Genomic DNA, 12,490 nt, shown 5'->3' with positions numbered 1-12,490 from the left:
CTGTGCAGAAGAGTTTTGTGCACAGTCAGCTGTGCGGTGTGGGTGCACGCCTGCCTACAGAATATGAACTTGAGAGCTGTAGACCTAGCCAGTAAAAAGGAAGAGTCAAACGTGAAAAGTGTTTCAGGCTTCACGTTTTTCTTTATAATCATAATGTAGTTGATTTCTCTAGAGAAACGGAACTATTTGCCTCTTTCTCCTCAATGGTTAAAACTACACTTCTTGGGAAAGGCTAATAAACTGAACAATAGAACCCTGGAGCCTGCACAGATTGGGTCCAGTTCGTACAAAGAGAAAACAAAAACCAAACAACAACCCCAAAAAAGGCTGCCTTCTTAAATTTGCCACAACAGCCTCATGCCTAGAACCGCAGGAGGAGGCCCACACATAGTTTGGCCATTAATTATGATTTTTGCATCCTTTTGGTGGTATTTTTGATGACAGGAGCAACTAGAGAAAATCAGAAAACAAAGTTGGGGACCATTCTGAGTCGCTTCTTGCTTTCCCTGTCTCCTCTCAGGGGCTGGCAGTCCCTGGACTTATTTCTGCAATTTCCTGAGCATTTTCTGTGAAGTGCTGACTTGCAGTCAGCAGTCTGTATCACTTAAAGTGGTATTCAGCATCACAAAGGATCAGATACTGTAGCTGAATTGAGCCAAGCTGGATTTACAAGTTGTCAGCAGTAATCCACTGTGAGCAAGGTGACAGAGTACCAAAGATCAGCATGGCTGGATGGTTGGCACATGTGTCCCACATTTTTGGGGCACATGTATGACCGTGTGTTACATTAATGCGCTCTGACTTAGTCTTACAGTAAAGAACTATCAGCCTCATTCAATCTATTCGTTGTGGTTGAGTGCTTACCGATTATCTGTAGGAGTGCAAATACAGCTGTTTGTTAGACGTGAGACATTCATTTAGCTCTCTGTATTGTCAAATAAATTATTAGCTAATATATAGCAGGAGAATATTTACCTCCAGTGTATGTGATGAACCTCACTTGAACCTATTTTGCACATATTCCATGCCTCAGCTTGCTCTGGGTGATGGGTAGTAAAGTGTGTGAGCCAGAAAGAACTGCTCTTGACTTTCATAAACATACTGAGCTTCCAAGAGTGGCAAATAAAGAAGAAATATGCATTAATTAATTTCTAATGTCTTACTGGTAAATGCAATGTATTTCGTGTTGATTAACAAAGACACAATGTCCATGAAATCCCACAAAACCATTGTTTTCACAGTCATGTTTCAGAAAATAGATTTGATATTAAAGCATATTATTTAGTATTATAAACAGCTCAAAATCTGACGTGACAGTCCTAGAAATCCTAAAGCACCAAATCTGAATTTCTCTGAAGGGATTTCATCTCCATTTCTTACTCAGCATTATTTTTTACTGGTTGATTTGGTGCATATAAAAGTATTAATTCATTGCCAGGCTTAATATGGAGAGTGGCAAGTTGCTGGACTTTGCTTGCAATTGCCAAAAATGTCAGGGCCACTTCTTCAATAGTTATCAAAATCCTTAATTAATGAGAGATACATAGCAAATGAGCAGTGAAAGAAAAGCATGACCTGTGTCAATGAAGCAGTATATAACGTCACCTTCGGGTAAGGAGCGTACTTAACTAACACCTTTAAAGAAATCACTTGGATTTTACAGGTTTAATAGAAGATATGTGAAAGGCCATATCTTTCCTTTTCCATCTAGGTACCTACTCAAGCCTCAGAGATAGGGAAAGATTCAAATTAGTTGGAGAGAGGCCCAGGAGAAAGCAATGAGAATTACAAGAAATCCAGAGCACATGGGCTGTAAGGAAAGACTGCACGTCTGGTGGTGGTCAAAAGCAACAGCTAAAGAAAACTAGAGGGGACCACGGTAACAGTATGGCTGTTTACAAAAGAGTGAAAAACATCTTTTCATGTCCACTGAAGATAAAGGAAGAAGTCATTTCAAGGAAAAGAGGCTTAGGTTTAGACTTCAGGGAAAAAGTGATAAAAGTAATGAAACACTGGGATATGTTGCCAAGAGAAGCTCTTGAATTTCACCCGACAGTGGAGATTTTTAAAAATGCGTTGGGAAGGTGCTTTAATGTAGGTATAGTTGTTCCCATCAGAAAGGTGGAAGGACAAACCAGGTGTTCTTCTGAAATACAAGACCCTGAAATGCGGCATATTTTCTGTGCTTCTGTTATAGCCATTGTTTTTATGGTCTGGGAGTAAATTCGCCAGCTTGAGACCTCAAGATTTCAGAAGAAAGAAAAAACTTTTTTCACATTTTTTTCCCCCTTTGCTTTTAAGTTTTTCTCCTCTCCTCTGTTCTTTCCTTCTGGATCCCTTAGAAAGGGAATGCTTTATGTCTCCCTGCTAGATTAACCTTCCTTAATCCTTCTTCCATATCTGTGCAAAGCTATGTTCTTTTTTTCTTGTGCGTTTGTAGAGTATGTCGCTGCAAAGTTATACTAAACCCTGGCTTGACTGTGCATTGTCTGCAATGACAGAAGTAATTCTGTTCCTGCAGCAGATGTCAAGATTTGTTCCAAGCTTCTTATCCCCAAATTAGCAAAAGCAAAACTTTTATTATATGCAGCCTTGGCCACCATCAACCTGTTAGTTAAAGAGGATTCTCACTCACTGAACTGCTTTAGATTCTTTTAAAATTCAGGCCTATGCAAAGTTATCTGCCACTTTTCCAAAAGACCCCAGAAGTTTTGTTACACATTTCAATAGCAGCAGGACTATATCTATATTGTACCGGGAAAAGATTATTTACCCTCCTTCCCCGCTCCGCACACACCCCCCCCCCCCCCCCCCCCCCCCTGTTTCTCATAGAATACTAAATAATTCCCAGCAGGATTTAAAATTGAATTCAGAATTATTTTAATTACCTTAAATGTTTTACTTTTTTCCAAACTAAATGCATAAATAGGATCTGCTCAAACGTGCCTAGCAGGATGCATTTAAATGCTTCATGCAGACAGGCTGTTCCCTGCTTCCTTGTTTGGTTTGGATTTCCCTTTCTTGTTTAAAATAAATCTAGTAGTGAATGAATGAGACATAATTATGCAAATATGCTAAATCCAGTTGACAGTCAGGATACAGGCAATGCTAAAGCAAAGCTGGTAAGCTGAGGGCAACATCTACATTTCATTATTTATTAGGGGCCAGATATGAAAAGGCATTTGAGCACCCAGAGAGACGGTCAGTCAGTAGTATTTAAAAAAACACCTAAGTGAATCAGGTGCATTATTCCTGTACAATTTTACTGATTGCATTGTGGGTAAATTAGAGGGTGAAATATATAAGCAGTGCTACTCCAAACTAATCTACTTTATGATTTGGCAATCCTATTCAACACAAATCCCAAGTGCAAAACAAGTATCATACTTATGCATACATCTACACTCCCATTTTTTGTAATTACTGTATGCCATATGTAAGGAAAGAACATTTTGTACAGTGTATAGAAACTCTGCTAGTGACAGTTTTACCTGTTCATATTGAGATGCTATAAGACATTATGGATCATGAGCTATAATTTCAGTGCTAAACCCAAAAGTTATTTCCAAGCCTCTCCACAAAGGTGTGGCATAAATCAGGGCAAAAAGAACATGACAAAAGACCTATGTAGTTAGCATTTTTCTCCTGGAAAGGACTGAAGAAAAACTAAAAAGCAAAAGCAATGGCACTATTGTTTCTATGTGCAATTTATGAAAGACTTGTTGTTTTTGACACAGCTACTTATGGATGCTGACATCTGTAAAAGAACTTAATCATAAGAATTAAATCATAAAGATGCAAGCCTTCATGCGTGGAGCTAGGTTGGTAGTTATGAATGAATGGAGTGAAGGATTCCAATCAAAATAAACCCTAAACTTTGTCATTTTTAGCAGCTTGCTATAAAACTCACACAACAAATTTGTGCTGGGGCCAGTCTACTGAACAGCCACATTACTGACTTGGACAAGGGATTAAGGAGTACACATAAAACTGGCAGATGGTATCTTTCTAGGAGGGAGTCCAAGCACTCAGGAGGACAAGATTAGTACTCGCAGCAATCCTAAAATGTTACCGAAATAATCCAAAGCCAACAATATGAAATTCTAAGGAGAGCTATGCTTGGGAAGGAAGAAAACAACTGAAAATGTAAGATGGCTAAGAAAAAAAATAATCTGGCAGTAATGGTGAATTGAAAAATATAATATATTTGAACACTATGTGGAGTAAAAAGGCCAGTGTGATTCTGGACCATGCTAAGTGGCATGTTGTAAGTAAGAGATGGAGGTCTCTATTCTGTCCTGTGTAGCAGTAATAGGGCTTCAGTTAAAATACGCAGCCTGGTTTTGAGCATGGCACTTTAAGAAAAGATGCAGACAAACTAGAGTGCAGGCAGAAGCAGAAACACTGCTAGGAGGTTTAAAAACGTGACAGAAGGTGGAAAGAAGTAGGTTTGTTTGGTTTGGAAAAGACAAGGCTGAGGACTAATTCAGTAATCATCTCTTAATATGTAAAAAAGATGTTATAAAGAGCATGGCCATCAGTTACTCTCCATGTTCATCCGACATAGGAAAGAAATCACTTTTTTAATTTTTCAAAAGGGAGAAAGAGGTTAGATTAGATTAAATAAGATTAGATTAAGTTACACATTAAAGAAAAACTTTCCAGCTGCAAAGGTTGTTAAGAAGTAGAAAAGGCTGCCTAGGAAACTTCTTTAACTTTATAATTGAAGACTTATATGAACAGATTAGATAAAGATCAGATAGATGGTCTGAGTATATTTGACCTTTTCTCAAAGCAGGGAGATTGACTAGCTGACTTTTAAAGATGCTTTTCATTGCTGCATTTCTATGGTGCTAATGCTAAATCACTTAGAAAATAATATTCTTAAATTATCCTAAATCCATATTTATTTTTTAAGTAATTAACTTAAAATTTCAGTGCATTCAGCAGCTCTTACTGAGCATGTCAGTGTCAGATAGCTCATTCGGGATTTGTATTCCAGTTTGGAATGCTCCATCTAAAAAAACACAAACCCAAAACCCGATTAAACCCTTTCTACCTTTCTCAGAAAATAAAGGGACAGTTCATCTCCCTGTGAAATAAAAGCCATGATCTGTATTGATTACGAGAGGAGATTCTGTGTTGTTCAGGACTGAGATTTGTTATGTTTCATCACAGCAATGTGCACTTCCATTGTCATCAGATTTGTAAAAATTGCAAGTCAAATTTAGTGGCTTAATAAATACCTACTAAATACATACACCATTACATGTCCATCAATTATACACTCATTCTAAATATTATGATACACAGGTGGGACACAATCACATTAATTTGTTTGCATGTAGAATTTTCAGATTCTAAATCAGATTTCAGATCTAAAGGGACTATATATAACCTTGTCACTGAAGCATTGTATCCTATTAAACTCATGCAGAGGAATAGCATTTTCAGTTAAGAAAATTCTTTAACTTGCACTGTTTGTGATTGCCAGTGCCAAAAATCCTGCTAACAAAACAGCCATATCTGAACCTTCAAGTCATGACAGACACTTTGTAAAGATAAACATGTCTGTAATCTACATGCAATCCATTTGGTTCTAAAACAGTAGGACTTGCAGAAGAAAACTTTTCCCAGGTGACAATGCGCTTTAAATAGACATTAGTAGGGTAACATGTTGTAAATGTTATCATTATATACATTTCAAAGGGAATCAAATAGCCTTTCCTTTTAACGCTCAGCCAAGTTAATTCTTCCTAAAATTAAAAACAAATCTTCTGGCTGTTCTTCAGACATCGAAGCGATCTGCTGTGTAGATACCGATAGACAGTTACAAATGGGTAACGATAGCACCATGTGGACCCATGGCAAGAAATACAGCAGCCTGCTAAAAATTAAGTTTTACGTCGATGGGTTTCTCAGATCAAGAGCTGCCTCTCCCTTCTTTCTCCCTCTGTCTTCTTCTCATAGCTGCTGCATTCAGATCACTTTTACAGTAACGATGTCCTCATTGTGAGCGTGTGTTTGAGACCATACTTATACCATATAGGCTAATGATTGGCTTTGCCCCACCGAACATGGAGGTGTCAGTAGGTATTAATAATACTGTGAAAGAGATAACAGTATTTCCATAAATTGACCTTCTCTGATGATGACTTCACCCCATTTTCTTCAGTTCAGTTTAATGACTTGAAGAGTGTTCGGTGATGAAACCATTCCCAAGCATAAATTATTCACCACAGGAAAAAAAGAAGTTCCATTTTGCAATTTTCCATCAGTGACTGAGCCTCTCTAGGTGAATTGTCTGCAGAGGCAGAACAATCCTTCTGACCCTTGTAAACTTATTTTCACCCTTTTTTAAAATGAGGTAACAAAAAAAAAAAAAAAGTAAATAATAAGTAGAATAAACCTTTCCTTCAAAATAAATGTTGACCCATTCATTTTTGCTCTTAAAAAAATGTATACAGGTATAACATGCAGAAGAAAATCCATCTTTTGAAATACATTTACTGTAGCTCATTAACAAGGAATTTCATTTAAAAGATACAAATAGGAAAGCTCAAAGGGCTGGACTAGAACCAACATGAACATAAATATTTTAAATGTTTGACATTACATACCAGACACAAATAAACATAGAAGTAAATTATAGCTTGTATTTCTAAAGATAAAAACATATCCCATCTGCATGTTAATATTTGCATATTCAGTACTAGCTCTTAAGCTATGTTTCTGAAAGGATGATTTTTCCAGTATCTCTCCATTGCTTGCTGCTTCACACAACCACACTCAACTGGAATTCGATCTAGAGAAAAAAATCTCAGCCTTGTTGCAGGAAGAATTTTTTTCCAGGTGGGATGTGCAGGTATCCAGTGCCCTTCCCTGGTGGTGTTCCTGGCCTGCCTCCTTGACTTCTCAGATGTGCTGGAGATCAGGGTGGCAGGGGAGCCAGCCTGCTGCTGGACAGCACTATCTGCGGCTGTCTCTGAGAAGCGTGTGCCTGGTGATGAGCTGTAAATTCTCAGCCAGCTATTGAGAATGGGCACCATACAGGGAGCCTGTTTGCAACTCCAAAAGATGCTTGGTATCAATATGATACTTGTTTTCTGGTATTTTTTTTTTTTACGTGCATTGCTGCCTGAGCGGGTTAGAAGTCTGAACCTCTGGGGTACAGCAAGATCTGTTTAAGCGTATACACTGTCATGAATGAAAACTAGCCTTGAATTTATGCTGTGTATAAGGTCAGAGAATAGTTTTCATTCTGTCAGCCCAATTTGATCTTATGATAATTAGCTAGTACAGGATGGAAATTATGCAGAATTTTTTGTAAATTACTTTCCTGTTTAGGCAGATTAAAACACCAAAACATTTCCTTTCCTTTCAAGATGTATCCTTTCAATGATATCCCTTGCCCTAATGCTGTTGGGATACTTGCTAAGCCACAGGACAGAATGATATGAGGAAATAAAAGGAAAGCCATTGTATACATACATCATAATCTTCTGATATTCAAAGGAACATAATCTTATATTAGGAACTACCTGGCTGTTCCAAGAGGTCCCAAATGATGAAGATCTAAATCAAATCTGGTAGACCATCATATTTAGCAATTTGATGGATTTCCTCTTGCCTTTTACCCTTATTACTGTGTAACCGCACAGAAGTTGTAATTCCTGAAGAGTCCCAGAATGGTAAATGCAGTTCAGGTCTGGGCACTTGCTGGTTTCTGCACTTTGAAAGGTAATTGAATAGGAACAAGTACAAGTGCAATTGAATATGTAGGCTAGAGGCACTAAGTTGCAGCCTCAAAGAGGTCATGCTGAAATGAATTTTTAAAAAGGACTATAAAATTGCATCTAAGATAGATGGGGTGCAAAAGCAATATTTAAATGAAATTGTTATGGATATAAGTCACTTGCCAGGCATTCTAACTATTTCCAACATAAAATATGTTTTCACTTCATATATAAAACATTGTTATTATTCACATCCTGTGTCATGTTAACATATTAAAACTTAAATGTTTAATGCATATATTAAAATTTTGTGTCATCATTAACACCGCTGATGAATACCCTTTAACAAAAATAATGGAAAAGATATGTCAAGGCAGATAATTTTTACAATTAGAATAAAAATATGTAACTTAAAGTGTGATAAGATAAAACCGTTTAATTCAAAGTTCCACAATCCCTTCTTCTTGCTCATGGGAATCCAACTGCCATTTGTTTTCCTATTAAATGACATTTCAAATACTTTATTATAAACATAAATCACATCTCCTTTTGAGAAGGCAAATGACAAACTAAATTTGAGGTCTGACTTGCATTTCTATGCTCTACCCAAGACTAAATAGATGAGCAGTTGCTTTATAGATTGTATTTGATGGATAAACAAAGAGAGGCAGTAGGTTATGGAAAACATGTCACTTGGAACTGACATCTGCACTCATAATTCGTGAGTGTCTTACCCTGCCGTGTCACCTCCACAGACATCAGTTCCCCATCCTGGTTCACAACATCCAGAGGAAGAGATCTGGTCTTTTTTAAAGTAAAGCTGCATCTTGTAAAATACATACCTTTCCTTAATGGGGAAAGTTCTGTTTCGTGTGGTCAGGTAGGCGGTGAGAAATGCCCTCGGTAGCAGGATGGGGTGTGCAGAACAATGTGTGGCTGCGTGGGAGCAGGAGGGCGTTGGCACAGAGATGCGATCAGAGGAAGCGTGCCCAGGCTGCCCTTTGTACGGGAATGCTATAGTACAGGCAAGGCTACTCCAGCCAGCAGGATGCCGCTCAGAATGAGATCACGCTGCAGGTCAGACCTCGGAGAGCTGGCGTGTGCTGGCTTTGCCATTCCTCTGAGCGCTGTTGGTTGTGCTAGGTGCTTTCCTAAGCAGGACTGAGCAGGCACAGGTGAAATGCCACCAGCCACGCAGCAATCACACCACATGGACCCAGCTTCTTGGTTGTTGGGTGTGTTTAAATTGAACCTTCCAGAGACATTTTTCTCCATCAGCAATGATTTCCTTTGCAGACAAAGCACACCCGCCTGACACGCAGGAGATGTTGGGGACTGCAGTCCATCAACATTTCTCCCACAGATCACACAGATCTATGCAAAAATCTATTTGATCATCACCAGCCGGGTGATAAATCTGGACTACATATTTTCATGTTGTGACATGGTTAGGTTTGTTTGTACCACTACTAGACATGCTCTTGGACCCCACTGAATTTACCTGAATTCATGAAACAGGGATTCACTAATTAAGGCTTTACTAGCGGAGAAAGAAAATAAATTATCTTAGTAAAATAGTTGAAACCTACAAAGCGCACCATATTCACTTAGAAATCCATAGCATTTACACTGTGTCATGTCCATCTCTTTTTTTTTTTTACAAGTTTTTATTACCAGTTTTATAAAGATCAGGGTATTTGGGTATTTTTTTCCTAAAAACAATTCTTACAGTCAAGTGGTTAAAAGATAATGTCTGCTAAATGAAAGAAAATACAGTGCATTTCTTGACCATTCAGCTATAGAGAAAAAGTTAAAGCTGTGGGTCTTTGGGATCCACAATCAAAAAGACAAGCAAATAAATCTTTAAGCTTCTTCCTTTCTTTTCTTTTCATTTAAAAAAAAAAAAATATTGGGTTTTAATCCACTTTTAGTATTTTGTGACCTGACTCGAGATTTTTGAAAGCCCGGTGTTGGCAATATCAATGCTCTTGTCTTGCAGAGATATTGTCAGCACATATTTGTAATGACCGGCATAATTCATTTGTAAGTAATACATTCAGCCCAAACACACACTGAAAAAATCCTTTACCACATCATTCATTTTTATTTAGGTGATGTGTGTTTATAAAGTATAATGAAGAAACACTAGCCTCTTTCCATCTTGCAAGACTCTTAACATCTTTTTTTGTTTCACCTGTAACTGTGGGTGAGAAAATTATTTTAGCCGGGTTATTAACCAAATTAATTGTAATGGGGAAGAAAGTGACCTGCTAGAACAGCAAGAACAAACTTCATGTCACTTTCATTTGTGATGCAGATCAATAAATAGGTTTAAATATTTGCTTTCTGCCTAGCATTTCTCTGTCTTTCACTAGCACAAAATGATTGAGGAACAGCTGTTTAACAACATTTGTTTCAGATAGGTAGGTTAACCATCTTTGTTTCAGAGAGAAAGCAGGAGAGCTTTGTAGTGCTGTAAAATTTCTGTGTATAACTCCCATTTTAGGAGCTGACTTTTAAAAAGCTATCCCTTAATACCCCTGAATCTTTTCTTTGTCATTTAAAGATCTTTTCCAGGTGGATCTTCCTTAGAAAAGTCAAATCTTGGAATGTATTTGTTATTGGTTTAGATTCTAGGAACATCAGAAATACTAAATTTGTGCTGGTGAAGTTTAGCTTAAAAAACATGTATCTTAAGTCAGCTAATGTGATGCTAATGTTCATGATACCTTAAGAAAAATCTACAGCAACAACCAAATAAGAAGTATCTAGGTTATTCCTCATCTTTTATGGGATCAATTGGCTTAATTTTAGTCAATTTGAATTCTAAAAACCCCCATTTTTCTAATGATCAGAGGATAGAAGCGATTTTGAAAGAAGCTTGTTTCTGAAGGAATTCTATGACATAGAAAATTATCTACCAATAAGTAAGAAAAGAGGACTATTCAGTTCTAATAACTAATGAAGAAAGTTTATAAATACCCTGACATGTGGCAGAAATCATTAGGTTCAGGTGATTCTGATGAATTCAAGGAATCAGATTTGTTATTACATTTACTGCTTCATATCTAATTTTCTGACACTGAAATCATTCAAGGAAAAAAGAACTACTTTCTATAAAAACCTATATATATTAAATATCCATTTTAATCAATTAAGCATAAATTAATATTTTTTTAAAAAATAAAATCTTCAGAAAATATATCCTTTGTCTTTGCAATACAGGTGTTACTCCTATACACTTTCTTTGGAAGTAAGCAAAATTGCAATTTTCTTTTACCCTGTAATATGTCTAAAAAAACATATCAAAAATGTAATGTAAATGTCTAACAAACGGAAAAATAAAACCTTAAGAAATTATGTCAGATTGAATAAAGTTATGGTTATACAAAATTAAATACAGAAAAGCTGACTGTAATGTTCCCCTCAGTCTTAGGATACCTATTTTAGAAACAAAAAGGCTTACATTAAAATGCTGAGTTAAAAAAACCAAAAGACAACTTGGTGGAGTTTATAATAGTAGTATCATCAGGAAAATGGGGTGAGTACATCAGGAAAAAGTCTACCATCACACATTTTCACATACTCATGTCTACTTAGGAAAAGGATAACTGCTGTTTGCAATATAGTAGGTGCACATCATGGATGACTGAATAATCATGCATATGCATGAAGGTATAGTGCAATTTCAACTTTATATCTTGTTCTGAGACATTAATAGAGTAGCTTTAAAAAGTAATCAAGCAGCCTTTGACTATAAATATTTTTCTGGAGCATTTCTATACTAAAGGAAAAAAATATTCTAAAAGTGGATTTCAAAGGACCATAAGGGAGATACAGTCACAATATCTTATTGAATTGGGTTGTATATTCCCTTAGAGATTATCTTGGAAAATCCCAGTGTATGTGACAATACAAATTAAAACAACTACTGTTTTATCCATTGCACTATGAGCAGATACCTACTGCAGGCAGTGCTGACTACCAAAGCTGTCAGATGAGAACACCAGGGCCACCAAGCTAGGGTGGTGTTTTCTTCTTCTCAGGGTGCAGCTCCAGTGTTTCACAAATCACTGCACCGTAACCGTTCTCTACTGCTGAATTTCAAAACTGCCTTCTGTATGCATCTGTATATATCTTTATGGAACCAGATACACATAAATCAACATTTTACAACTCTCAGCTTCTTAAATACAGTTGTGCATGTCTGGCCTGATGACAACAGCTCTGAGTGCCTGGCAGCTCCCACTGCTGCCAGTGACAGCAGCTGAATCATCAGTGCAACTTTGGAGTCAGCTCAGGTACCAACGTGGGCAGCCTCTGCACAGGCAGTTTGGGCAGATGGGGGACCACGCTCTGGCGATAACATCAACTAGCACAAAATGCCCTGTACTACCCAAAATGCTCCCTAAGCTCCCTTACTCTCTAAAACAGGACAGCTGCATGCAGACAGCCCACTGGAGATGGTCTGTGCCCCACAAAATCTCCTGAAATGTGCCTAGGAATTTCTTGGGGTGGTACTGGCTGGTGGAGCAAGCAAGCCCAAAACCATGGAAAAGCCCGTGCTAAAAATTCAGTATCAGCAAGGTTCAAGGTCTGATGCTGAGGAGTATTGCCTGGCAGGTTTTACTTCAACAGTATGGATCTGACTACAGAAACCACCTTTACTTTCCTATTATTAAAGTATTAGAGAATATTTTTATTGCAGGCACAGGAAAGCAAAACCAGAGAAAGAGTGTTCAGGTAAAATGAAA

This window comes from Falco peregrinus, chromosome 3 (genome assembly GCF_023634155.1).
Source record: "Falco peregrinus isolate bFalPer1 chromosome 3, bFalPer1.pri, whole genome shotgun sequence".
Classification (NCBI taxonomy): domain Eukaryota; kingdom Metazoa; phylum Chordata; class Aves; order Falconiformes; family Falconidae; genus Falco; species Falco peregrinus.
This window is presented reverse-complemented; position numbering follows the sequence as displayed.